Below are 13299 nucleotides of genomic sequence, written 5' to 3' on the forward strand. Positions count from 1 at the left end.
CCCACAGTTTCACTTTCTGTGGTTTCAACTAGTCCTGAAAATACTAAATGGAAAATTCCAGAAATAAGTGCTTCAGTCTCAAACCATTCGGCTCGGTTTCACCTGGAATGAAGGCTCTCTTTTTCCAACATATTGACCCATTATGTGCTACCTGTATGGGTTACCCCATCAACTGTCCTGTTATCACAGTTCTTGTGTTCAAGTAACCCTTATTTTATCTAATAGCAGTCCCAACATACAAGAGTAGTGAGGCTGGCAATTGGGATATATCAATGTGTCATGTTTCCTTTAAGTAAAAAGATATGCATGTATAAGGAAAAACATAGTATATTAGGTTTTGATACAATCTGCGATTTCAGGCATGTGCTGGGGGCCTTGGAATGTACCCTCTGTAGACAAGAGATGGAGACCACTATATTCACAGCTATTTAAGTTCAATATCTAAGGTAAACGCATAGAAAGGCTCAATAAATGCCACTTGAATGAATGGCTATTTTTGTGCTCTCGTACAATATCCCTTGTGAAATCTTCATCTAGTTTTATTCTCCCTTAACTTATCCATCATTTTTGATATTGTAAGAGGTTTCCTTCTATTTGTTTCCTGGTGTACATCAACTATCTATATCTATATCTATCTATCATCTCTCTCTCTCTCTCTCTCTCTCTCTCTCTCTCTCTCTATATATATATATATATATATATATATATATATATATATATTGTAATATTCTCATCTTCCTTTTACCCTTCATAACCGGTGCTCTGTTTAGATTCTTCCTTCTCTGCACTAATCAGCATTCATAAGCTTAAGGAAGTTAGAATTTTATTTCCTTAGTTAAAAGTAATTTGAAAGTCACAGTATTCTCTGACTCCTAATAATTCTGGTGGACAGTATTTTTTTTGTGATTGTCTAAGTTTCTCCAAATGTATATATTTACTTATCTATATCTATATATCTACATATATCTATATCTATCTATCTATATCTATATATATCTACATATATCTATATCTATCTATATCTATATCTATATCTATCTATATATATATAAAGAGCCAGAGTCCTAACATCCAAAATAACCAAACACCAGACTGCATGTGTAGCAGGCAAGCAGGCTGAACTGCTGATGTCTGAGAGAGAGAGAGAGAGAGAGAGAGAGAGAGAGAGAGAGAGAGAGAGAGAGAGAGGCGGGGCTGATCAGCAGTGGTAGCAGCTGCTAGTGAGGCCTGGAGAGAGAAGCAGGATGATCAGACTCTGCTTCTCTCTCTGGGCCTTGCCAGCCGCCAAGCCTCTCTCTCTTCCCAGAGGTCAGCAGTTCAGCCTACTGGACAGCAGCCTGGGGCAGCTGCTGATCAGCTCTGCCTCTATGATCAGGCCCAGAGATAGGCCCAGAGATGCTGACAGGCATAGAAAGCAACTAGTCAGAACCAAATCTGGGTGAATTGTGAGAAGCCAATGGCTGCCTAAGAGGCAGAGCTTTTGACACTGACTGGCATAGAAACTGACCAATCAGAACCTATTCTGGGTGAACTGTTAAGGCAGAACCTAAGGTGGGGGGTGAGGAGGGGTTTTAAGGGCAACAGCTATTTGGTGTAAGGTGTAAGAAAGTTATTCAATTTTTTAATGACTAGTTTGGCAGTCTAGTGCATATGGCTGACTATCAGTCCAGATATAGGGATTGTGTGTTTTTGTCTGCCAAGAGCATCTCCTCCTGCTGAAAAAAGACATTCCCCCCCATAAGCAATCCTATTCCATACAGTCTACCTATACTAATAAAAGGGTAATATGATCATTAGACTGGGTCAACTGGCCATCTTCCATATGTCCAACTTCCTTCCAGGCAAAGCCATGGTGGTGGGGGCCAAGGCAGAGGCCTTTGGGAGTGAGATCAGGCCAGCAGAGGAGGGCAGTTAGGGGCAAGATCAGGCAGGCAGGCAGAGACAGTTAGGGGCAATCAGGTAGGCAGAGGGGCAAGGTAGGGCAACCAGGAAGGCAGGCAGGTGAGTGATTAGGAGCCAGTTATCCTGGATTGTGAGAGGGATGTCTCAGATTGGAAACGGCACAGGCTGTTTTAAGGAACTCCCTCCATGCATGAATTTCAGGCACCAGGCCTCTAGTATTTTATGTATTTTAAACAGTAATGCATATTGAATTATGTTCTGCTTCATTGCTTGACTTTAAATCCTATCAATCATTCCATTTTTTTTCATAAACTACATTACCTTTTCAAGTTTTAAAACTTTTTAAACATATTTTCATATATATATAACTGATTTAGAAACCTTGCAAAGTACAAAAAAAATATCATTAAAACTGGAAGAGAGTAATTTCACCTCCCAAAGGCAGACACCAATAACATTTACATTTTTCCCTTCCAGGATATTTTTCTATATATATTAACAGCTATGATACTGTAACTATAAGTTAGCATGCAGCTCTTTTCACTTAATTTGTTCCATAATTATTTTTCTATGTAATTTAAATTATTCACAAACATTATTTTCAATGTCTCCCCAGTATTCTACCACATGGACATTCTCCCAATTTTTTTTTTTTTTTAAGCAGGATTAATTCACTTCATTTTGTGTATATAAAATTATGTGGTGGCCACAGCTGGAGCCTGGGTCCTCTGCACAGAAATTCTGGTGTGGGTCTTTACAAGATGGTCAGTGAATTCCTGATGGGGTCACTTGGTGAACACAGTCTCTTTCCAGAGATCCGGGGTGAGATAGCTGCAGGTCTTTGAGATGGCATCACAGGTGGCCTTGGCAAAGTTGTCCAGGGTGGCAGTGCAGCCCCTGGCTGAGGTGTAGCAGTCATCAATATTGGCCCTTGTCAGCAACTTCTTAGGCACTGGGGCCGAGACAATGACAGTACCCTGGGGGCAGGAATGAGGCGCATCAGTACAGATCCAGAGGGCCAGTCATCTTGCAAGGAACAGTGTGGGGCTTGACAAGCTTATTTCCCCAGTAGCTTTGCCACAGGGGCACAATAGAGAGCTTGGCCAGGGTGATGGCTCCATGGATAGCAGTGGCTACTTCCTTTGAGCACTTAACACCCAGACCAACAGGTCCATTGTAGTCCCCAATGATGACAAATGTGGGTCCTCTGGCCAAAAAGTGTCTGCTTTGGCACAGACATGATCTTCAAGACTCATCCTTGAGGGATGCCCCCAAGGAAAAGTCAATGATCTCAGATTCCTTGATGGGCAAAGAGAATAGATAGATTTCCTCTAGGGATTTGATCTTCATGTCCTTGACCAGGTGGCCCAGCTTGGTGACAGGGATCTACTCCTTGTCCTAGGCCTTGCCTCCATGAACTCCACAGCCTCGACCCCAACCCCCGGCTGCAAGCTGGGTCCCAGATGCTGCTGCCAAATCCTCCACAGAAGCTGCCACAACCTACTATTCCAGGGCCCCTGGGGCCTCCAGGCCCTCCTGCAGAATCAGCAGCATCCCCCATTTGGTGTTTCATTGGGGGGGAAAAAAAGCCATTCTCCCAATGTTGATTGCAATTTTCATTATTAACATATTATACAATGAACATTTTTGTGCATAATTTTACATATTTAAGATTATTTCTTAGGATAGATTTCTAGAAGGTAAGTATAAGTATGAACCTACAACTTCATTATTATTAAACTAGAGGCTCAATGCATGAAATTCATGCAAGAGTAGGCCTTCCTTCCCCTGGCTGCTGGCACAGCTTCCCTCTGGCACCTTCCGTCCCCTGGTTGCTGGCACAAACTTCCCTCACAGCCCCAGCTTTGCCAGAAGGTCATCTGGAAGGACATTCAGAAGGATATCCAGTCTAATTAGCATATTACATTTTCATTATTATAGATACTAAATTTTGATTTATTCTCAATTGCTTGGAAGAATGACTTTAAATCTCTTTTAATTGCAAAGGTGGTAGATAAACATTGCGGTATGTACATATCTGGAATTGCTTACTCTTGCCTTACATCTGATAATTGTACATACTATCAATAAATGGTCCATAGTTGTTGCTTTTAAATTTCCATATTCTATAGATATTGCTCTATTTGCTTTGTCACTTAATAATGCAGAGACTTAGAGCAGCCTGTTTTACTGCCTTATAGATCATGTGTGTTTTTTCTGTCTGAGTTTTTATTTGGTAATAACTCACAAATATATATCTTTAATTCAGAGTGCTCCTTTGAACAGTAAGGACACATGTGCAATTGTTAACTTTCCCTCTCTACTCTGACATCTCACAAGCATCTCAATTTTAACATGGCTCAAACTTAACCAGAATAAAAAAACAGTAGTCTTGGTCTTTTCCCGCTACACAGAGACACACACTTGACATCTTCCAGACACCTAAAAGCATAAACAAAAACCTGGATTCTCAGTTTCTTACTTTTACTGATAGTTCACAACTATTATCTCAATAAATCCCTTCAAAGCATAACCTATGTCTTTATTTCTATACATCTAACACAGAAGGAAAACTCCTGCTTCAAGCATCTTCTTAAGGACTGCCTCCTCTGAGAGTCATTTGACATCTACCATCAGATTTAGGCAGCTTTTATCATATTTTTGTCCTCTTACATCACTTTACTATAGCAATTATAATTATTTTGTCACTTTTAAATATATTTTTATTGATTTCAGAGAAGAAGGGAGAAGGAGGGAAATATAAAAATGTCAATGATAAGAGAGAATCATTGATTGGCTGCCCCCTGCACATCTCTACAAGGGATCCAGCCCCAACCCAGGCATATGCCCTTGACTGGAAGGGAACCCAGGACTCTTTAGTCCACAGGCCAGTGTTCTATCCACTGAGCCAAAATGGCTAGAGCTATTTAGTTGTTTCTTGACCCTACCACTACAATAGCTATTTGCATAACAAGTCCTGAAATCTCTCTTGGAATATAATTAGTTCTTTATAAATATTGGTTAAAAGAATAAATGGATGTTTCTCAAATAAGTAATGCAGGTAGAATCCAATTGGGCTGGAGTAGCCCTTATTTTCTGTCATCTGTTAATATTATATCCTGAGCCATGTGCTATCTTTTCCAATTTTAGCTGTAATTATAGATTTTCAATTATATTTGTATTTGTAGTGATTATAACGATTTAAGGTTTTTGTTGGAAATATATGAATCATTTTTTGAGTTAATATCTACTTCAGACAGACAAATATACAAAAACATATAGACAATACTTATGAGCCCTTGGAAATGAATCAGAACACTTCTGGGAAGTTGTTTCTTAAGATGGTTAGAGAATGAGGTGAGATAATTTATTTTTCATCATGTAGTCCATGTATACAATCACATGTGCATGTTAACAATGATAATGTAGGGCTAGAGAAGTGGACAGATGTTGTATCACCAAAAGATATCTAGATAAATGGTTATCCTTGTAAAATGGCTAACTTGGCCTGGCAGGCATGGCTCAGTGGTTGAGCATCAACCTATGAACCAGGAGGTCACCACTTGATTCCTGGTCAGGGCACATGCCAGTGTGGGACATGCAGGAGCAGCTAATCAATGATTCTCATCATTGACATTTCTATCTCTCTGTCCCTCTTCCTTCCTCTCTGAAATCAATAAAAATATATTATCTTTTAAAAATAGGTAATTTGGAGCAACATTCACTTGGGAATAGACAGAGCTATGACTAGTTTGCTAAATTGAAAGGGCAGCTCTCTGCTCCAACTGCAGGGCTGCCTCAGGACTTGGCTTTGCCTCCCTGAAGGCAGCTGGGCCGTGGTGTGCATTTGAAATGCCTGAGTGTTACAGAGCTCTGGCTGAAAGCAAAAGTGATTCCTTCTGAATAAGCAATGAAGTATGTACCAGAGAAACATGCTTTTATTACTTATACTTCCACAGCGATTTGCTTGGTTTCCAAAGCAAGAGGGAAGCCTCATGCTTAAAAAAAAAAAAGAGAGAGAGAGAGAGAGAGAGAGAGAGAGAGAGAGAGAGAGAGAGAGAGAGAAAGAGAGAGAGAGAGAGAGAGAGAGAGAGATAGGAGAAATAAAAATGGCTCTGCTTTCTGGACAAAGAGTATTGATTGTTTAACAAACCAGTAAGAATGAGTAAGTACTAAATGGAAATCATAACAGCACTATGATGATCTCTATGGACAAAAATCAATAGACAGGGAATGGTTTCATAAGGGATACACAGTGTTATTATTTTAATGTTGCAGGTTATAAAGCTGGGGCATTTGAGTGTGACCTGACACATTCAGGGGTCCTCAAACTTTTTAAAGTGGGGGCCAGATCACGGTCCCTCAGAGAGCTGGAGGGCCGGACTATATGAACTACTAATTCCTACTGTAACACCTCGGCTGCGCTCACTGCCCAAAAAACCTGGCGGGCCGGATCAGACTCCTCTGCGGGCCGCATGTGGCCCACGGGCCGTAGTTTGAAGACCCCTGGCTAACTGACTGGGAAACCATGGTGGCCAACGTGACCTAAGTCATTTCTGACAGTGCCCAAGCCCTCCCCACCCCCCACATGTATGCAGGAATAAGCCCAGCTGCATTCCCTTCAATTCCTCTATAGGTTGCATTTCCTGACCTTTGTTTTCACCTTAAGCCTCACTGATTCTTCTGGTGTCACTGTTCAGCTCATTGCCTTCTCCCCTTTACTTCATGCCTATAATTGTCTTCTCTGTCTTAGTTTGTTTCCTATCTCTTATCTTAGTGCAACATAAGCTCAGTTTTCTATCTTTCCCAGACTCCAGAACTGTAGCTTAGAATATAATGAATGCAAAATAAACATTTGTTCAATAAATGGATGAATACCTTTTACTAATTAATTTTTCAAGTATATGTCTGTCATCTTTTCTTCCATCAGTTTGCAAATTTCTTAATGGCTGGGCTAAGGCGATGCTCCCACCCCTTCCCTTGCCCCTTCTCCCTACACAGAAAGCTGGAGAATCTAGCTCTTCCTCGCACACATATTCATTCTTTGCAGAGGGAGAGACTTTCTACTTAGAAGTGTTTGTTGTTTATGTGTTTGTTTGCTTGGCCATATCTCTGTGGGTATACTAAGGTAGATGTTTTCTTATGAATTTCTTCCTCTTACCTACCTGCTGTTTCGGGAATCAAGCTACCATATAAAAGTAATCTCCCCCAAAACAGAAACCTGTTCAAATTAAGGAAAAGAGTCTTTGCTCTTTAACTGGACATGGAAACCAGGAGAAAGTAGGAGAAAAAACAAGTCAGCATTTTAAGACTTTCAAGCTGCATAATATTCAACTGACTAACTGGTTCTTATACTTCAGTCACTGCCTCATTAACCACAAAAGAGAAATTATCTTGGGTTCAAAGCAAAAGATAAACCATAGCTTTTATTCCATAAGGAAAAATCTCATTATAGCTGAAAGAGTCTGTGTGAGTCATATTGATACAAAATGTAGAAGAGAACTATTAAGTTGTCTCACTAAAGCATTAGTAATAGGTGGGTTTCTTCTAGGTCAGTAACTTTTTCCCCACTTTCCCAGGGCATTGCATATTTATTCATTTGCTTCCTTTAGTAACTATGAAATTATTCTCTTTTAGTTCAATCTGTACATTTTCTATATTCTCCATTTCTGCCTCATTTATAGAAAGATTTCATAAAACCAAAATATGCCATCGGCTGTTTGACTCTATTTGTGGGTTCAAGATTAACACTTAGATGCTACACACATACACCTGATAACTCAACATGTAAATTATGACTTGCAAGAAAACTTGTTAGCATTTTGAATAATTTCCCACGTGTAAATTCAGAGAAAATCAATTTACTTTCTTTCTTTCTTTTTTTTTTTTTTTTTCTAATCTCAGGCTTAGGCTGTAATTTTGCAGTACCCAGTATCTCTCTAAAGCCCATGGTATTTTCTATCACTTCTTTTCCAACTCTGCATTTCATACCTATCCTTTGGAGTGATCTCAAAAGAAAATGAATGGGCTCCTTAAGCCAGTATTTTAGTGTTTCAGGTAGCAAATGCATGACTGCTACCTAACCAAGCCCCGGGTAGCCAACCAGTGAGTGTGGCATTAATGATTTTGGAGAAAGTTAACTAAGTACATCTATCACTTTGTCATGTGTGGTAAAAGAATGCATCAATCAGAGCATAAGAGGGAGCTGTCTTGGCTTCTGTCTGAGGGTACTCCTGAAATCTGTTACAAAAATCAATACAACAGTTATGGTGAGCTGCATTTATGTTGGTCAAATACAACAAATGGAAATATAGACAGTGGAAGACTGGTAATACAGCGTCTAAAGTAAAGCAGAGGTCAAGAGATAGGAGCCATCTTTATGAATTTGACATTCCTAAGAAGTTTTTCCCCCATTATTGGTGTCTTATAAACATGATCTAAACTGTTGAACTATTAGGGTTAAGTGCTATTTAACCTGATACAAAGAGAAGCAAATTGATAATCCAATCATGTGTGTTTTACTCTGTTGTTTAATTCCACTCTGCATGGAATTCATCTGGGCAATTCTCAATGCACTTGCATCTTAACACAAAATTTATGACCGGAATCTCTCCATCTCAACATATCTCTGCCATCTGGAATTTCAGTAGCAAACATCGATGAAAAGGAAAGGACCAAACAAGAGATGAGGAGAGGGGAGATAGCATTTGTTGAGTAATTAATATGAATGAAAGAATTGAGGAATCAGATAAGAGAAATAGAGATCTAAGATGCCAGCCTTTAAGGCAAGCATGAAAATCATATGAGCAAGAAAAAATAGAATTTTGAAATATAGTTGAGTTATTCAAAACCAATGATAAAACAAACAATGATTCACTTATGAAAGTGAATATACAAATTCCCCTTAAAAATATGATAAGCATACTCTCATGCATACCTAATAAAATGCAAACCATACAACACTTTTGGAAAGCAATTAAATATTTGTTTCAATAATTTCCATTCAAGAAATTTATTTGAAATCAATATTCTAAATTAGAGGAATATACATGAAATACAATAGCAGTGTTACTTATAATAATCAAAATATTGAGCAAACTTAAATTATCAATAATAAAGCAATATTTTAATAAATATTGGTATATCCATTCAAATACTTTTGGAAAATATATTTAGGTTAATAAAATAGACCTGCACATAATTCCCTGTATATTGTTATTGTTGCTCTATATTTATTTGTTCATGAGACAGAAGCATCAGTTTTCATTTGTTGCTTAATTTCTGACTAGTTCTTTCTCATGTCTTTGACATTCTCACTAAGATCCTTGAGTAATCTTATAATCATGGTTTTGAACTCTGTAGCCAGTAGTTTGCTTGCTTCTTCTTTCATTTTTGACATGTTTCTTTTTCTTTGCATTTTGGCTGCTTCCCTGTGTTTGTTCTATGTATTAGGCAGAGCTGTTATGTCTCCTCAAATTGGAAGGGTGGCCTTGTGTATTAGGTGTCCTGTAGGGCCCAGTTGCTCAGCCTCACCAGTCACCTGAGCTGGGCACTCTGGGTGTGCATCTGTATGGGATGTGTGCAGTCTTGTTGTAGGTTAGCCTTGATTGCTGTTTGTGTCAGTCACGGGGTGGAATTGACCGCCAGGCCAATTGCCTGTGAGAACTAGCTGATCTGTGGAAGAGCTGCTGTGCAGGAGATTCTGCTATGGGGCAGTCTTAGGCGTTCCCTGAGTCTGCCCCTTGAGTGTGTCGCTTGTGGGTGTGTAAAGTTATAATCTGCTATGGTATGGAGCTGTCTACCGGGTGCACTGGCTCTGGGGCTTTCTGAGAGGTGCAAAGTCAGCCACTGCCTAGGGCCACCCTGCAGGAGCAAGAGTGAGATTTGCCTATATCTGCTACTTGTATTGGGCTAGGAAATGCCCAGGCAAGGCCCAGTTGTGAAGCAAGGCAAGCTAGCGCTAGTGCCAGGTCTTGGCCCTTTTATTAATAGGTTGGATGTCAGCTACTGCTTGTTTGAGAGATTTTAGCAAAGCCTGAAGCCTGAGCCAGGACAGGCTATTCATATGGGAAAGCTGCTGCAAACAGCTTATGGACGGGGCTGCAAATTGGATGGGGCAGTGTCTCAGGGAATCACCAGGGTGAACCGAACAGTGTGGGCCTCACTGTTGGAAAGTCAAATACGATTGCCAGTCAACTCTGTGATGGGGAGGTCCCTGCACAGGAACAATGACCACTGCAAGCACCCCTGTCTGGGAGAAAGCTGCCCCTGAATACCTGCCCTGAAGCCAGACAGTCCATTTCCTCCTCATATATCCCTGGATTCCCAAAAGCCACACCTGCCACTGGAGCTCAGAGGAAAGAAGACCTTGTTAATTCATGCTCAGGCTCTTTAAGAGGAACACTTGGGACTCCTGCAGCTTCTGTGTTACCCAGTCACAATCCTCACTGGTTTTTACAGCCTAAAGTTATGGGAATTTCTGTTCCCAGTTCTGAAACCCTGGGCTGGGAGTCTGGTGTGGGACTCAGAATCTAGGCTTCTCAAGGGAGGCCTTGGACATATTCCTCCCAATTAAGAAAACATCACGAGTAGGTGTTGGACCAACCCATTCTGTGCCTCTGTCTCGCCTACCAGTCTCCATGTGCTTTCTTCTTTACTTCTCTAGTTGTAGGACTTCATTCAGCCAGATTTCAGGTGGGAGCAAAATAGGATAAGAAAAAAGGAAGAAAAATAAAAGAAAACAAGGAGATAAAGAGACAAGGATAGAAGTGAAAGCTGTGTGACCTCTAAAAGTACAGTTCAGTGGGCCTTATACAGTTCAGTGGGCCTTATAATAACCACAAAAATTTAATAACATCTCACATTGTTTCAAGGTTCACTTAAAAATAATCTTCAGCCCTAGCCAGTTTGGCTCAGTGGATAGAGCGTTGGCCTGTGGACTGAAGGGCTCTGGGTTTGATTCAGGCCAGGGCACATGTCCAGGTTGCAGGCTTGATCCCCAGTAGGGTGCCTGCAAGAGGCAGCCAATCAATGATTCTCTCTCATTATGGATGTTTCTATCTCTCCCTCTTTCTTCTTCTCTGAAATCAATAAAGAAATATACGTTTAAAAGAGCTAATATTTTTAAGAAGTCCTCATATACATTAAGTGAGTTTGACACATGACTTCATATTTGTCAGTTATTAAATGAATCAACTCATAACATAGTATACATTAAAAAATAACATAGAAAGCTTTTTTGCTCATTTTCCAAGGAAAAAATGAGCAAGTGTGGGATGGCAGTGGGAATTAGCAAAACTGGTTTAAAGGAAGCAAGGGAGAAATGGAAATTTATATGGTTTAAAGATAATTAAACCATCACTATCACCACAGCCACAGACCACACTTTTGCAAGCTGCCCCAAACTATTTTTATGCATGTTTTTCTTTGGCATTGTAAGCCCCATTAAGGGAAACCATGAGATAACTTTAAAACTGTCTATATGAGCTCCAGTAAATTATTTCCTTCCCAGGAACCACATTACATAAAGCAGTGCACCCCTGGTTAGCTAAGTAAACACTAAAATTTTGAAAATGTAATAAAGGCATCTGCAAGATTTCCAAGATTCCACAGTAATCCCAAAGGGAAAATATACTGATCCAATCACTTTGGTGCTGCATCACAAGGCACAGAATGGAAGTCAATGAAAGCATCCAAGCACACAGAGGCAAGCTGTAGTCAATATCAGACTTTGAAGGGAGCTGTCAGATAAAAAGTCACTTAGATTTACTAACATGGACTTCCTAATATTTGGTGTGCAGACTGCACAGAATTCATAGCACACTTTTATTTTATCCGCTCCTTAACTGTCTCCAAGTTCCCTTTTCCTTTATCCGCTCCTTAACTGTCTCCATTCACTATAATAAGCTATTAACTTATATCCCATTCAAGAAAAAGTTTTCCTATTTGGGTTTTCATTGGTCACTTTATAAAGGACCAAAAATTTATTTTTAGGAAAAAAACATTCATTATCCTCAAATTTATACATTGACTTCTATTAAGGTTTAAACAGAACCATTTATTTATTTTATAAGAATGACCAGAGATTATTGGTTTTGCTAGTGACTTTATATTCTAAACTAAAATTCTTACCTGCAACTTTGAATACTTATTTATAACAACCCACTAAAGACAGTCTAGCTAAGTCCAGCATGTATAGAAGGTGATGCTATCTGAACCGGAACACTCACCTCTTCAATGATTGTAGGTAGCAATAGGCCAAGGCCTTTGCAATCAGATAGGTGTGTACATTGAGGTTGCTGGGTTCGTGCAAGGAAGTCCCTCGCAACTTTGAAGTAGGCATGGTGTTGCCTCTGATTGCTGTGAAGCAATGAAATACCGTTAATATGAATTGCTTAGAGGAATTTTTATTACCAAGAGATGTATAACCTCTTCTCTCAGTCATTTCCCCCTCAGGGTGGATTAGCTTCTTCTGTAGGGATTAGCTTCTTCTGCCCCAGAAATTTCCATGTTAGCTCATATCTTAAATGTGTAAGTCACAGATTGAATTCAAGTAAAGACATCAGTCCCACATTCATTCAAAAATAATGTTGAAGCCATGATATTGTGGATGTGAAAACATGAAAAAATATTCACAATACCTTTTCTCAGGTAGTTTATAAGCACAAAATACACAGAACAGCTAAGAAAATAAGATCACATGAATCAATTTTCAAGGAACAACTAGAGGAGTCAGAATGAGCTGGAGCCAACTGCTAAGAGAGCCTTCCTAGGGAAGGTGAATACTGAGCTTAGAAAAGCAATGGGCAGAAGGAAAAAGAATAGATTTATTGCTAGAGCATTTCTTGCATACCTATATTTCATTTCCTGTTTTTAGATATTGAGGAGTAGAGATAGGGGATTTTAGTCACCCCTGTGATGACTTCTGGATGTGTTTGCTGTACTCTTTGAACTAACCCAATAACTCTAATTGCTCCCTACTAAACATCAACACAAATTAAAAGTGGAGGTTATAAAGCATCATTTTTCTAAACTTAAGAAATATCTGTCCTTCTGCGGGCAGATGTAATAATAAATTTATAATTCTTTACCCCTTCTGTCCTCACGCATTCTTCCTTTGGCAACCCTAAGTAATTTCTGGATTGCAGGGAGCTCTTTAAAAAAAGTAAATAAAAAGTTAGAAGGGAAGGAGATTTGCAGCATCCACAATGAGAACATAAGCTTGACAGATACGTTTTGTTTTTTCTTTAAGCTACTAAATTTAGTGTTATAAAACTGTCTTCAATGTTTAAAAGCTGAGGATCGGATGTATGTCATGTTAATATTGTTAGACAACTTTTTGAGTTAAAACTGAAAATGCCTTTTTCCACTTGGATTCGTTTTTTAAATGGATTTTCT

General features: G+C 39.4%; 1 pseudogene across 1 annotated transcript; it reads right to left on the reverse strand.

The window, feature by feature from the left end:
* Nucleotides 1-2597: 2597 nt before the first annotated feature.
* On the reverse strand, nucleotides 2598-3463 carry LOC311630695 (small ribosomal subunit protein uS5-like; annotated as a pseudogene). Its single transcript has one exon. The product of its transcript is annotated as a small ribosomal subunit protein uS5-like (transcript).
* Between the last annotated feature and the right edge of the window lie 9836 nt (nucleotides 3464-13299).

The sequence above is a fragment of the Pipistrellus hanaki genome, assembly GCF_964339955.1.
Source record: "Pipistrellus hanaki genome assembly, chromosome: 12".
In the NCBI taxonomy this organism is placed as follows: domain Eukaryota; kingdom Metazoa; phylum Chordata; class Mammalia; order Chiroptera; family Vespertilionidae; genus Pipistrellus; species Pipistrellus hanaki.